A 13,964-nucleotide genomic window follows, 5' to 3' on the forward strand; every position below is an offset into this window, starting at 1 on the left:
AAAGAATAAAATATTAATTATATTAATCGTGTAATGGAAAATCTCTTTGAGAGAAACTTCTGCTATGGACGCATATCGATATTGGATTTATATGTGATTATACTAAAAATATAAGATATATATTATTATTTCGCAATAAACTGAGAAGGCACGATAAAAAAACTTGTGCCATAAAGCTCGAGCCTTTTTCGCGATTATCTACAGGATATTGCAATAGACGATGTTTAATGAGGTTAATACTTAAATTTTATAACCTACAGTCATTTTTTATGATCTATTATGGAGTCGAAGATACTTTGAAGTTCTCTTATATATAGAATGCATTTGAGAAATTTTCTAGAAAATATGTACATTGCTAGTAATGCGCGATATTTCTCGGTATATCCAGTAAATCAGAGTATCTTGAAAATACGTATTCTCAGAGATCCTCTCTTAGAAAGTCTAACGAGGATATAAAGTTATAATAGCATACCGTGCGGTTTAACTTGCAATCATTAAACAAACTAACTGAGATATTTGTCCATATTTTTTAAAACGATTTTGAAGAATTTCAGGTACTACCATAATCATAGAATATTTTAACAAATTTTTTATATTCTTTTTTTTTAAATTCTGTTTCTTTTTTTTCTACTGTTTCAAGTATAATATTATCATAATTATTGCTATTTAAGCTTTAGAATTTTGTGATAAACAATGTTCATCAATCAGAGGATTGATCATTCAAAAAAAAAAGGTTGTTGGGACTTGCATTTTAGAGATACAGATAATTAATATTTTATATTTATGGAGATTCGATATCTGACTGATTATTATCGTAAAATTAAAATGTTATAGCTCAAGATATGTAAATTATGAATATACTATTCTTTTTAATTTTTATTTTATTTCTGTATTTTATATGTAATTGTTATTTCTTTCAATAAGTTATTATAACTAGAATGTTCTTATAATTTATTTTCATTGCATTGGAATTATATTCCTTCTCTTTTATTTGCGATTATTAACTCTACATTGATAATCTCACTTTGTAAGAGACGAAACGACAATTAACAGCATCGCGTATCGTAAAGTTTTTCTTATTGACTTTTTCATTTCCACACGAAGCGTTGGCGCAAGCCGAATCCCTCAAGCATTTCCAGATAAAATGCCCTTGCGGATCTCGCGTTTGCAGAAAGCGCCGATGTCGACGCGATAACCTAAGCTGGGTCGAACATCGATATTATCCGTGAGCGTATTTTGTCGATAAAAAAATTCGGAGAAGATACGAGAATATACGAATATATGGTCGGCAAAGGCTCACAGCGCGATTCGCTTCGGACGCGACCACCCACGCGCGGTCTCTACGGGGAAACTTTTCGGACGCGCGTAAACCGCCCGATCGGATTAAAATAGATGCCGGCCGGTCGTATTTAGAGCGGCTAGAGTTTCTCCAGGCCGGGCGAAGATAGATGCGGGCTAGCTCACTATTACCGTTACTATTAATGACAGCTACGCTGCGACAATAACGCTGTGGCTTGCAACAATCGACCGCTCTTTATTCCACAATTGTACGTAGAATATATTGCACGAGATGTTCTATATTTTCTATAAAGTCATATAGTAAAATGTATAGTAATATTTCTCGCGGAGGTTTGAAGCGCGTGCATGTGTATACGTGTAGTTTTTAATATTGGAAATACGAATTTTTGCTGAATTAAATATTCGTAAAATAAAAAGATTTTCTTTTTTAACTCTTTTATACATGCTATATATAATTTTTTATTTGATTTTATAATAAACTTTATAACAAAATTCTGATTAGCAAATTTAATTAAATAAAAGTTTTTTTTAGAAAAAAATATTTTTTGAAAATTAAAACTTTTATGAAGTGTTTAAGAGAATTTTTTATTGATTACATGTAATAAAAATAAGAATAAAAATAAGAATATTTAATAATTGCATACAACGTTTGCAGAGCAAGATTTAATTATAGAAGAAATTGTATAATGACAATAGTTTATATAATTGTATTAATATTTTGAAGAAAAATATGTTATACAAACAATACGAAACAGCGCAACTGTCACGCAACTAAAATTTTAATTTTAAACCTTTATTGAAGATTTGTTGCATGGCATCGCCTGTTTTATAGGTGACAGTAGGATGTAACATGGCAGTTTCTTGGTACGATGCAGTATTTGCTCGGACATACATAAGACGAACAACGTAGCCAGATCCATCGGGGTTTATGGCTATGCCGGGGTTAAAACGGGAGACCACCTGTCTCTCATCGTTGCGCAACGTTGGTACCCCGAGGCACCATGGGTCCATATTATACAGTTCGTTGCTCCGGTCGCTTAACCCCTTCGCGCTCGGCGTATCTTTTCCGATGCAAACCAGTTTCGGGCAATTGACGTCGTTACTATAACATTAACTTTGTTATACCTTCGTAAGCTCAGTTTTTGAAATTGTAACTTACTCGTAAATTGTTGTTATAGCAAACGTGGGATATTGATTTGAGAAATAAAGAAGATTATCGTTTACATACTTATACACAGATTAAGAAATTTATGATCTGTACTTTTAACTTCTTGCCAATTACGGAAGACATCGCGTTCTTTTATTTTCCATAGATAAAAGTGTCGAGATCCGCGTAACGAAGGAAAACAATTTCTTTTTATATTGGGTTGATTCTTCGTTTACGTTCTTGTTCGCGCGCAATAAAAGTTCCGGGACTATTCACCAAGCTGATTGCAAGTGTGAGGAGATACCAGGTAACTGCTATTCTAGAATTACTTGCACCACGAGAAAATTCTTACGAGGATTAAGGCGAAAAGTCCGGAAACCCATTTTTTCAATTCACAAGCTCGAAATCGTGCTCGAAAAAGTAATACGGCAATCAGTTGTTTTAATTAAATATATTTTGGTAAGATCACAAATCGAAATGTTTTATATTGAAAAGTATTCTTACTAGTTTTAGTTTTAGATGAAAAGCAAGTAAACTTTTAAATATTTACTACAATATTACTGTTTTAATCAAAGTCAAAATAATAATCTACATAATGATGAAGTTATTATATAAGAATTTTTATAGCACATTAACATGTCGAATTTTATTACATTCTGACAATTTATATATATTTTCATTTCTTTCAACGATGAGGAAATATGATTATTGAATTTTATGTTTTGTCGTTAAGGCGCGATGGTAAACGCGGTATGCTTTTAGTGTACTAGAACACATTTGAAAGAGTTTTTGGTGATTTTGTCGTCGTGCGTGGCATGCAGAATATTTGCACGGATCGGCACTTTATAGCCCGACGGAATTCTTCAGTAAACCGCAAATTAAGTTAGATGCGTTTGGAGCGATTGGAGAAGATGGCGTGTTCCGCCGCTTTAAGAAGCGTAAAACTATATCGCCATTAAACGTCGACGTTGACGATCGATAGGTATACCCTATTCCCTATTTCTGCGAAAGGTTCTATCACGTGCTCTCGGGTTAGCACATTTTATTAGGTCGTGGATCACGTCTATACGCGGCACTACACTAAATCCGATTAACTTCTAAGGCTTAGCGAAGGTCGATATTTCTATACATAGATTGCCAGAGCAATCGATAGACAAATATTCGCAAACGAGCAACTAGTTCATTTCTCTTGATCGACTTCAAGCCAAACAATATACATATTGAATGACAATAAGAAGAGCTAGTTTTCCTTTTGTTATTGCAGTAGATTATTAATTGCTTTATATGATTCATTGAATGCTTTTATAAAGGGATTGGTTAAATTTTAATTATTAATATTGTAAATTTGTGTTTTTCGTAAATATTTATGTGAAGAGGATTAAATTTCCTTTTTTCTCTCTCTGTGTGTGCGTGCGCTATTTATCTTCTTCGGTGACAAGTCTGTCGATAGTACTCGTTTTCGTATCTTTATAACATGAGGCCTGTATGCTCGTAAATGATAGTACTGTGATAAAAATGTTAAACAAATCATCTTCTACTCTCGTGTAATGCGAAAGTTAATTAAAATACTAATATAAAATATCAAGGCTACAATAGTTCTAGACTTGTAAGTGATTAAAGTTAACCATCAGCGAGTAGAGTTCGTGCACACTCTCAAGGCCGTAATTATACGTACACGTATGTAAGCAGAGGCGATCATTCTATTAATTTTCACAGCTCAGCTAAGATAACTTACTGCGCGGTCTATCTTTTTTTAGCCGGTCATGTCTGAAGATATTGCATAATTACATTAATTATTATACATTAATGTAGAATTTAAATATCTGCTTTCATATATCTTAATCATTGCTTATTAAAAGTGTCAAGATTATGACGCTTTTCAAATCCGATTATATGCTTGCCATTATTTCAGACATGAGAAATATGCAATAATGAAATACCTGTACTACAAGAAATATATGTAAACTGGTATGTACCGTTTTGTTAGCAATCGATGTCAACATTGCTCTTGACGAAATTAGTTACGGTGTTATTAATCTTTAGCATTCGTTTATTTTTCAAACTGTACAATTTCCGCGTTGACAACTATTTATAGTCTAAAGTAGAAACTTTAGAGGGGAGCGTGTTATGATTTCCTTGCAACTTTCAAAGGTAGATCGGTATCAAATTCTCCATAACGAATAGAATTGCTGATATATGCCGATAGCTCTCTTAATATTTGAACTGTCAGAATACACGATGACAGCTGCTCACGGTATGAAGTAAACACAGTGTAGAAAGAGAAGCGCAGGAACGAGAGAATCAATCACGCTCGCGAGAAAGAGGCGATAATAAAATGGAGTATCGATTTGATATGCTTTTTTAGGAATGGAATATAAATTTATTTATAATATTTTTACAGGTTTATTAAACACATTACAGCTGCAAATTGATATTTTCCGAACTTTATCGTGTTTTTTCTTCTTATGGGAGGAAAACCATTTTATAGTGATGCGATGTTTTAGTTTTCTTTAACGTAAACGGCTGTGTTGATGCACGTACGGTATACGCCATTTCTGGATAATACCGTTGGGATGTATTGCACATAATGTTTTTCGGATTAGATTTTCCTCGACTCATACGTTTCAAGCTTCATCGCGTATGAAACTGGTATAATAGCGTTCTGAATGTTCAACAAAGAAACAGAGAAGATCGATTACATTTTATCGGTTAAAGATTTATTCGTTCTATAGTCTTTCGATTAGAAACTATTGATGACTTGGAATTGCGTACAAATCTATTTCAAATTGTTTGAAGAATCCAAAGGGTCAATTCCTAGGTAAATTTACGCTGAAACTTTCTCACAATCGTAAATATACGAAGAATTTTATTAACCCGAATAAGAGGGCGCACAGCATAAAAAAAAAAGGGCAACGATACGTGACAATTTCGGCGTATTGGCTCGCGACCTTAATTTCCGGAGTTCTCACTTTCATCGTCGGTGCAACTAATCTTTTACCTCTTTCTCTGCCACTTCTCGTCTTCCGTTTCCCTTTCACACAAACGGGGGAAGAGCCGCGAACTCGCTTGGTAGCGGGGATGGTCGGGGAGGTATTTTATTACCTCTACGGAGAGAATACCACTCTGGCGTCAGGGGGAGTCTAAAGAGAATAGGAAAGGATGGTAGTACGACGTACTATAATTCTTAATTTGAACGATTAGAGCAACGCGCGAGCGCGCCGCCGCCGTCTTTCCGAATATACACAGCGTTCCTCGGCGTCGGCGTCGGCGTCGGCAGCGGCGCCTGTATTTCTCTTTACTTTAATAAACGAGTTCGCGTTTCGCTTCGTCGCCGTTTGCGTTTATTTTAAAAGGAAAGTTTGCGAGCGGCCGTGGCAATTTTCGTGCCGTAAATACGTACACGGGGACGAGCTCGTTGTCGCTCCGCGAGACTGCCCTATGTGCGCTCGTGCATTATTCCGTTCGCCGTAAACGTCGACGCGAACGACGCATAAACTCGTAATTTTTCGGCTGGATAGTCATCCGCCTCTGTTATATAGAAGGAGAGAGGGAGAGGAGGGGATGAAATTCAGTACGAATGACCGATGAGAACAAATAAGTTCTCGATGGAAGCTCGAAACTTTGCCCGCGCGACTCCGGCACTTCTTGCCGGCGAGAATAGAAGCGAGGTGAAATCCTTTTTCGATGATAGCTCTTCCTCCGTGATCCCCTGAAATACTTTAAACGTCTCCGTCTCCCACTGCTCGTCTTTCCCTCTCTTTTTCTTCGATGCGCCCTTTCTCCCGCTTTTTATTTCTAGCATTCTTTCTCTGGAAGAATCGGACTGCAGGCGTACGATACGGCGATCCGATATTGTGAAGCATCCTTGCACGGCTGGGGCGATTCCAAGATCCTTTGAATTTCGTCCCCGTTATCGAGCGCCATGGTCAAAGCCGTGTATACTGTAGAGTAGTACAGTCTATATCGTTGAAAACTTTTATTTCAGCATGGAGGACCTACTTTTAGCCTTAATACTTCGATTCGTATAAAGAACGATTTCCCAGCGACACAAAAAAAGATTTATTCTCATTTTGATAAACGCTTCAGATGCATGTCGACAAATATAGGCAATATCGTTGTTATACAGTCGTTTTAAGGAATGTTTATGGAATTATTTTTAATTCTTCGTTCTCTCTTTCTCTTACTGAATGTCCGCATTTGTATCGAATTCTTTTCTTTCTAGCAAAAATAAGTGATTTTATTTTTATCGAGTTTGAACACTGCAGAAAATTTGTATGACTATTGTATCGTTCCATGTTTTCAAGCATTTTCAATTATTGATCCTGGTATTTTTGGTGATGTGTTGAAATGGAAAAAAAAATTTGCTTGTAGAAATTTTTATTTAAATATCGAAGCAATAAGAAATGCAATTATAACCTTGTACTTTTGTGGTTCTCAGTCTATCGCATTCTTTAAAAATTAATAAAAAAGCTCTGGGAAAAGAAAGTTCTGTCTAGAAGGGTTAAAGTTTGATCTGCGAAGTTCCTGCAGTAGAGATACTGAATGTAGGTTTTGCGCATGAAACGATGCGAAACGATGCCGATGCTTTAATGCTAAAACATCGGGCGAAGTAAGTTTTCGGTCGGTTCTCGAGTTCTCTACGGACTTAATTAAAAATTAAACGAGCCCGCCGGGACTGTCGCGTTCACCGAATTTCGTCGCTCTATAAAGCCGGATGACAATGGTGTCTCTTAGCAAATGAATAGCCTATCTATATGAGTCTATTTAAAATTTTGGCAGGGTGAGTGTTCTACAACATAAAATATTTTAATTCTAGAAATTAATTAGAATCGAAAATCGCAATATGATATGATCCACACACACAAAAGATCATAACGATTTTTAAGTTATAAGTGATCGAAGTTAACTAACGATATTATATAAATTTCGTGCTCTCAGTCAGACGTGTAATTATATTTACTGTGATTCGTGCGTATCATCTATTACTAATATTTATTTTAGGTGATATACATATTTTTTTAAATTGCTCAATCAATTTATCTTTCGGTTTTTTAAGTACATATAGCTGTATATACAATGAGCTACTATTAATTATTAAACTTTTTATTATTTACTGATGCTGTATTCTTAGTATTTAACGATGAATTATTCCAGTGTTGAAGGGATATACTCAAATTTAAATCTAAACATATACAATAAATCTGCAATATTTTTTTATTTAGATAAGAGAGAAATCAATTAATTTATTATAATTTTTTAATTTATTGTTTTTATAAATTTTTATGTTTTAAGGGGAATGAAATGGAGATTTTTACTAAAACAAGAAAATGAATTACCACATTTTTCACGATAATTTAATTTTTTAAATTTATTAAATCATCATGCAATTCTTGACTTATTAAAAAATAGCATAATTTAATTTTTTTGCGATCTAAGGACTTGGATGAATGACTGTAATAAATAGTAAAATAAATATCTTTTTGATTAAAATGAAGATAAATCTTGCTTTTCAAATAATCATGTGACTCGCATTAATAGTTTATTTATCGAAATTGACTTGAGAGAATTCAGAAAAATGCTCAACAAACAATTAATTCGACACTTTGCATATTTTTCATAGATTAAATATTTTATAAATATTTTACAATGATAAAAATTAGCTAGTATATGATATACTTGTTTTTTTCGCATGTGGCATCGCCATATACACAAGGTCACTGCGCTATTATTTGTGTGACGAGACTCGAGTCGGCAGTAGTGACGCATGACACTTCGTGTTATTCTCTCTCGAGACATAGTTGCGATAAATGTTACCAGCAAACGCGATTGTTTCTTACAAATGTTACGATTATCAGTCTGTACTATCGATTGGCTCTTATGGTTAAACGACGACTCGTAAATGTATCAATGCAAAAATTGTTATCGATATTGTTTATCGAAATCCGCACGTATTTCATACGATTTATTCAGTTAGAAATTTGAAGTATTGAAGGAAATGAAATTATTTTTTTTTTTTTCATTATTTATGAATGGTTATTTTTTTAATGAGATTGCTTGAATTCTCGTGTTGCATTCCGACTTTTCTGTCGGATTAAATGGAACTCGCCTATCACTGTTGGATGATTGAAAGCACAACTAACACACGAATCACCGGATCGCGAGTTTTGAACGTAAAAGGGCCGTAATATATCGACTGCTTATTAATAATACGCGTATTTCACATTTGAAATGTATTGCGCGTGCAGTACTGAATTTCAGTTGTACATTTCGATGATCTATCGAGTCTTAATTAGCTATTTAGTTAAATTATCAATTGTACCATATTTGCATGGCATCAAGATAAAGTTACCAATGCTATCTCTAAATTTCGGTCATTAACGAAACTTTACGAGTATGGAATGAATTGATTATGAATCGAATGGAAATTGGAATGCATTTAATTATTTCTCGTAATACTGACGGTTTTGATAAGGTTATGATCAGTTTATATTAGTTTTTCTCTTGTTTCTGATTTTTATTTATTTCAAACAAAGTTTCTATCATACTGTTAGAAAATATGTATATTTTTTCGAGACACTCTTGCCTCGTTATTCTTCTAACATAAATAAATAACACTCAAATGCTGCAGTCAAGCAAGTCCCAGTTTTCTATAGTACATCTGGTTCCAAATAAATCTAGCAAAGGTTAATATATACAAAAATGCTGAACGATCATAGTATTTTAGTAATTAGTGCACAATTCTAATCTGCAAATACAATTGTTTTTCCTAGTATATTTTCTTTTTTTATTTAATCAAATTGGATGACGTATTCAAATTACTTGTAATATTGACGTTTAGTAAAAAGTACATTAGAATTCGAGATGTTCCTTCTTATTTGGCTTAAGAAAGTTGAATTGCAATTATTTAATTTAACAAATCGAATATCATTTATCAAACATCAATATAATCTATATAAATTTCAATAATTCGTCTTAAATTACTCATACTTTTCAATTCGTTTAATTCGTTTGTTGTCGAAGAATAGTACAGTTGGTCGCAAGCAAACTTTAGGTAGGTGCATCGTGTTATCAAATCCACCGTACTCTGCAATGGCGTCTCGCCGGCAGACGTATGACCCATTTATACGATTCCTATCTATTCGAATCTGGTTGAAGCAGCAGCGACAGCGGCAACGGGAGGGACGGTAGATTACCCCGCGGAAATCCGTCCTCAGCGAATGCCCGAGCTTCCGCACGCGACTACAAAGCAAACGTTAAACAGAGGTCGGTTCGCGGGGCAATCGTACGATCCTTTCTCTCTCTTTTATTTTGTTTTTTCTCGATCACGCATAGAACGAACGGCGGGGGAATATCTCTCTTTTTTTTTTTGCTCTGCGACGTCCACCGCGAGCATTCTACCTCCTTTTTTTTATTTTATCGACTGTTGGTGGATATGCTGCCTCGCGGTATAATGGATCGCTTTGTTCCGAAGAGCGGAAATATCTTGGCGGATTTTTCGCGTTACTAGTAGGATGTTTATGGTGAATTTTTTTCCGTTTCACAAAAGTTACAATGTCATACCGGAGAAATCCTACGTATATATGGCGCAATGAATGGAGCGATATGTGTTACTTCTTCCAGTTCTCGTAAATGCCGCATGAAATTGCAACATTTACTGGAAAACGAAAGGTGAAAGTCGTCTTTGCGGATAGCGAAGCGATTTGATTTTGAGTGTAGCTGTATTAGTCGATAATTGATTAATTTTACGATAGCAAAGCGAAACGTAAAGTTTGTTTTATAGAGATAAAATAAGTAGTGTTTATAAATTATGGGTTATATTAAGTTTGTGTCTTAAATTCTTATATTCTTACAGAGAAATTAACGTTAACAAATTTCTACAGATTTATCGTGGATAGAAGATAGATCAAGATACATAAGAGTTTCTGTTATAACGTAGCTTAAAAATTTATTATTTTAATAAATGAATGTTATTAACAATTTTTTATTTTACAAATATTTAAAAAAATGTTAAGAGATAACGGCGGTGATCATTAGGGTGTTACTGAAAAGTTAGGCGCCGATCGGCGATGATTATCATGGCAATGTGATAAAAATGCTTTTTTCATATTGCACTTGTGTATAGAACATTTGTAAAATATAGATATCAAAATACGTAGATTCGACTGAAATTTCGTTTGATTTTTAGCCAATTGTTTAATCGTATCAGGTGCACGGCTGATTTAACACACATTTGAATTATTTCCATCTGCACCTCTCTCTCTCGGGCGAGACGACAAAGTTGCTGTAACGTGACGTATAATCTCGCGGTCGTATTAGTGCGGCGTCGATTGGTCGCACGGTGAAAGGATCACGTGTTAGTCCGCTTGAGATAATGTCGGATATCCAAAAGTTTGTTGCACGACAGCGAAGCGACTATTCTCGGATGTTTCGCCGGCACGTTGTTGTAGATTCGCGTCGCCCTTGTCGCCGGCACCATCGTCGTCGTCTCGCGTAATTCTGCCGCGTAACTACACGCAAGTTTCGTCGATATTGTCTCGAGTCAGTAACCCGTAAGCGACAGGAAATTATTAGGCCAGATAAGCGTGTAAATATAGCTGGCGCTTGAGGGAACGGATGAAACGTATGCTTTCGACAGATTTAAGTACGTAATACGAGTTAGCGATGAGAATTCGATTATACCTGGATCGTCGATGATGGACATTGATGTTTTTAACGGATATTGACGATTGACGATATGATCTGTGCTTCGAAGCATCGACTGATACTTGATTTGTAAAAGAAGAACAAATATCGATTACTTCCTTCGTTAAAGTGAGGAAGTTTAGTCATATCCGTTAAACGGTTCATAGGTATGTGGACTAGTATCAACACTATGGAATGTACCCATTTCAATTACTTACGATGACTTTCATATAAATGAATATATTTTAAACACTTTTTTTTTTTAATTAAAATGCCAAACATCAAAGAACATAACAGTACCAAGAAAATGTATCTTTATTAATAAAAAAGTTATGAGCAATGTGGAAAAAGCATTCGAAAAAATCGGAAAAATAGATATGCTATATCGAAAAGACATTTAAAGGATATTTATAACGCTCGTTTACTTGACCTAAATCCAACTTGATACAGTGCAAGATATTTTTGGAATGAAAAGTGAAACAAAGATACCGTACAAAAGTCTATTTATTACCGTATTGAGTACTTAATGATTCTTATAATAAAACCCATCTTTCTTTCTTCGGCGATAATTTTGTGAGAGATAGCGTTTTATTAATTTTCAGTTTTAAATATCCTAGCACAGTTAAATTAAAAAAAATTTATTAAAGTGAAGACCACTTGAAATTAAGCGTTAGTCGAGCTTTTATTGAACGTAATAGTTTATTACGTCAACTTACATGTCAAGAAGGGACTTGGTATACAATATTATTCTTAACCACATCCATATATCCCTTAAATTAATGGCTAACTAAATGTAGCGACTAGTATTTATTACATAAATTACAGGCGAGCTTTTATTGATTATGCGTTGTCTTCAAATTAGATTTATCACAGCTGTTTTTTTTTACCTCTCAATGTAAATTGAATAAATTTTCGCTAAAACGTGGAATTGTCACTGTATAAACTCGTTAAAAAATATTTCATTGAACTCGATGCGGAATAGCTCACTATGTAGATTGATGAGCTTGGTGTCGCGAAAGTAGAAAAAATATGTGTGTAAACGATTGTCTAGGGTACAAATGGAACCATCTTTTGTCCGGCATGTCATTCCTCGCGTTGATGTACGCGCGTTCTTTCATTCTCGCAGCCACGCTTTTTGTAGTACTCGTATTATTCTTTACTTTCTCTTCTCTCTCTCTTTCCGCGCTCCAGCTCACGTGGTTGAGAAGTGTCGAGAAGTTCTCGGCGGAATCAAATTTCCGTGAGATGTAGCCGAACAAAGACGAAAAAGTTTCGAAAGGTTTGTCTTAAGACGAATCCTTTTGTGTTTTCCCTCCGACGTTTACCGGCAGGTTTGTTCCTCGCTGTCGAGCGCTGATGGAATCGAGTTCGCTATTTTACGCGCCGATAGAATGAAGCCTCAAGTACGTGATGACTGTAAATATGTACAGTCAATTCCGCATTGAATCGTTATCCTGGGACTTTGCAAATTTAATACGTTCTGGGTTCATTTTGGGTGCAACCGAATTTCCCTGATACGATTCCGATGTACGAACGGATTCACGAGGAATTAGCGAACGCGGCATCGTTTGTTGTTCCGGTCCCTCCTCCTGCTCCTCGTATCGAATGATATCGGCAAATTCCTGAACGATATTTCCGCTCTGTTCGCTTCCGTTTCCGAATGCGAGACACTCGAATATTTCACGAGGCCTTCGTGACCTCACGTAGCTGAGAAATTATTTCCCGCCCTCCGATCGTACGAAAGTTAGCTCTACACCGAGAGCGTTTTTCCGCATCATTGAAAATTTCAGGCAATCGTTCAAGCCACCGTTACGGAGGACGGCTATGTTGGATTGTAACTTCGTCGAACTCGGTCGAGCTGCAGTTGCAGCTATCAACATGAATACTGCATCATTCTTGCGATATATAGTTGACGTAGTAAACCTGATTTCGTCCGTTTATATTGTTCTACAATCGTGTTTATGTATGAAAGGAATTGAAATCTCAACAAGTTTGTAGCTATTTTATTATCAAGAGATAACTTGATAAATAAGAAAAATAATTAAAGTAAAAGCAATATAAAAAATAACTATCAATTAAATCCTGGGCAAGAAAAAAATCGATATTAACTTGATGAAACGAGGAAAGAGAGCGAGAAAAGTGTCTCGATGCAAAATAATAAAAAACAGATAATAAACTGCTTTTATTTATGAGAAAATTATCTAATTTTTGTTAATTATCGATTGCCCAGTTGTTGCGATTTATTTCGTCGGAAATGTAGCGGCAGCTAGATGAATTCTTCATTTCAATTCTAAGAGTTTTGCTCGCGCAGTAAACTCGATTCATTCAGAGCGTGAATGGTGCCTTGGTGCTCTTCAGACTGTAATCGCGCGAAAGAGACGGAAACAAAAGACCGTGGAAGACGCGTGAAAAAGACGGAAAGTATATATATATATATATATATATATAGCGGAGGGTGAGAAAACACGAGTGCGGATCGAGCTCGAAGGCGGAGGCAGGCGCTACGTCCGGAGGATTTTGGAGGCCGTGGGAGAGGGGGAGATCACGAAACTTCCGTATTCTGGAAGCTATAGTTCGTCTCGCGGGAGGTAGCGAGAGGATGGTCTCCCAGGAACCTTCCTGGCCATTTTTAACCCTTAACTGCTCGCGCGCCACTTGACAGACTTCCTATTTGTTTCATGTATATTTTACTGTTTTAGTTCTCACTTTTTTCCATGTTACATTTCTTTACTTCAGTTAACTCGCAATATTTAACTTGTACTAAACTATCAACGTATATATAATCATTTGTAAAAATGAAGTGAAACAAAAATATAAAAGTCCGTTGTGTAAAAGC

The sequence above is a fragment of the Trachymyrmex cornetzi genome, unplaced genomic scaffold (assembly GCF_001594075.2).
Source record: "Trachymyrmex cornetzi isolate Tcor2-1 unplaced genomic scaffold, Tcor1.1 scaffold24, whole genome shotgun sequence".
NCBI lineage: Eukaryota > Metazoa > Arthropoda > Insecta > Hymenoptera > Formicidae > Trachymyrmex > Trachymyrmex cornetzi.